This window comes from Pseudopodoces humilis, chromosome 19, assembly GCF_049639895.1.
Source record: "Pseudopodoces humilis isolate 2021_Gansu_Grassland_sample_001 chromosome 19, ASM4963989v1, whole genome shotgun sequence".
Taxonomy (NCBI): Eukaryota; Metazoa; Chordata; class Aves; order Passeriformes; family Paridae; genus Pseudopodoces; species Pseudopodoces humilis.
Window position 1 is genome coordinate 1,733,654 of NC_142218.1, and position 2,423 is coordinate 1,736,076.

Here is a 2,423-nt window from a genome sequence, read left to right on the forward strand (position 1 = left end):
TGTGACCCACAGCTATGAAATAAATACAAAAGATGCTTGCAACAACATTGTTTTAACACATCCTGCTCAGATCTGTTGTTATCTCAACTCCTTGTGCCCCAGCTGAGCACCAGTCGGGACCGTCGTGCTTTAACCCCAGCCCTCAGTCCCACGCAGCCGCTCGCTGCTCTGGTGGGATGGGGGAGAATTAGGGAAAGGTAAAGCCCACAGGCTGACACAAGAACAGTTAATAATTGAAACACAACTAAATATATTTATATTGCTGCTGTTACTACTTCTACTTTGACCAGTGAAAAGGAGAGAGAACGGAATTAAGTGCAAGAGAAACCAGCAATGCCCAATTGTCGCTCATCACCCACTGACCAATGCCCCACCCGTCCCCCAGGGGCAATCGGTGGCTCCTGGCCAACCCCTCCCAGTTTCTACACTGGGCAAGAAGTTCTGTGGTCTGGAATATCCCTCTGGCCAGTTGGGGTCGGGTCTCCTGGCCAGCTCCCTCTTGCTGGCCGTGCAAGGGACACTGAGAAGTCTTTGACTTGGAGTGAGCTCGATGGGGCTCCAGCTCAGTGTGTTACCAACATTGTTCTCACTCTGAATCCCAAACCGTGCTGGAGCAGCTTCTGGGGAGAAAATTCTCTCTCCCAGTCAAAACCAAGACACCCAGCAGCCCCCAAAACCCCCTCCCTGTGAGCTCTGACCGCTGCAGTCCCCACCTCCCTCAGTCACCCTTCAGTTCTCCCCCCCACCCCTTGAGCCCCCTGCCCCACCAACAGCCCCCCGTGACCCCAAAACGCTCCAGCCATGCCCTGTGTCCCCCCACAAACCCCCAGTGACCCCAGTGACACTCCCCAGACCCACTCACTGCTTTGGCTGCTTGAAGGCCATGATGGGCACAGCAGGGAGACCCCTGCCCGCTGCTCGGAGCTGCTGCTGCCCAGCACTCTGTTCTGGCCCCCTGCGCTGAAGCCTTGGCACCTTCTCTTGGCCCAACAGTTTTAATTCCCTGCTGTACACATTGAAAATACAGCTTTTATCTCAGAAATAGCAGCTGCAGAGGAGCAGGAAGACATACATGGGTGGTGAGGGGACCATGGCTATGGGGCAAGGGACATGGGGATACTGTTACAGGCCCATGGCCATCAGGCCATAGCCATGGGGATATGGCTGTGGGAGCTACCTGGCAATAGGAGTACGGCCATGGTGGGGGGGATGCAGGTAAGAGAGATGCTGTTTCCCCTCTTATGGGGTCACATGCCCCAGGGCACACCAAGATGCCCATAGCCATTTCCATGATGGGCAGGGTTCTTCCTCCTCTTCCCTGGCTTGGAGAGGTGGGGACCATCTTCACTTCTGCCTGAGCCAGCTGGTGGCTTCACAGAGATGCTGGAGCTCCTGGCACCACATCAAAGCTCTCTGCACCTTCTCATTCCCTCTCCTGTCCCCACAGAGCTCCGTCTCCCCAGACCCCACCTCTCTGTCCTGCCTGGCCACGAGGTGACTGCAGGAGCTGATGTGATGTTCCACTGCAGCTCCACACACCCCAGCACCGGCTGTTACCTGTACCTGGAGGGGCAGATCCGAGCCCAGCTACTGCCAAGCGAACGAGGTGACTACAACCTCTCCCACGTGCAGAACGGTGACAGCGGCCGCTACAGCTGCCAGTGCTACACCATCAATGCTTCCAGAGAATGGTCTGCTGTCAGCAACACCCTGGACTTGGTGGTGAGAGGTGAGACATCCCCCCAGCCACAATCCTACTCTGCGTCCTGGGGGAACTAGAAAAGAGGATTTAGGACAGGAAAGCAGCTCTAAGAGGGGTCCAAGCAGAGGATTACAGCTTCCTTCAGCTGTGTTTGAGCCTGGCCAGCTCCTCAGAGACCCTACAGATGACCTAGAGACCCTATAGATACAGGGTTGCTGGGCTGATAGGTGGGGATAAGAGTCAGAGGACACAGGAAGCATCCATGTCCTGGGCTGCATCCCCAGCAGTGTGGGCAGCACTGGAGCGAGGGGATTCAGCCACTGCTGGAGAGCATCTCCCCCTGCCCGGGGACACCCTCCCATGGCATCCATGGCCTCGGGCTGTGGCAGGGTTGGAGCTGGGCACTGAGAGCCTGTGGAGAGCAGCCCTCCCTTGGGTGGCTGTTGGGGCAAAGCCACCAGGGCTTTCAGGGGAAAAAGGGAAGAAAAGGGAGAAGGGAAGCCCCATTTCTCACTGAACTTTGAACCCTGCTGTGCACTCTTCACCCCTTTGTTTGACAGCACCTCAAATTCCCATTACTTGTTACAGGGAACACCTCTGCCCTCAAGAAGGGAAATGGTATAAGAGCTCACAATAGCCGCCCTGTGCCAGTGAAAATGAGTATCATTTTTTTCTGAAAAAAATTTTATTAAAATTAAATTTAAAATGTCTATTCCTAGGA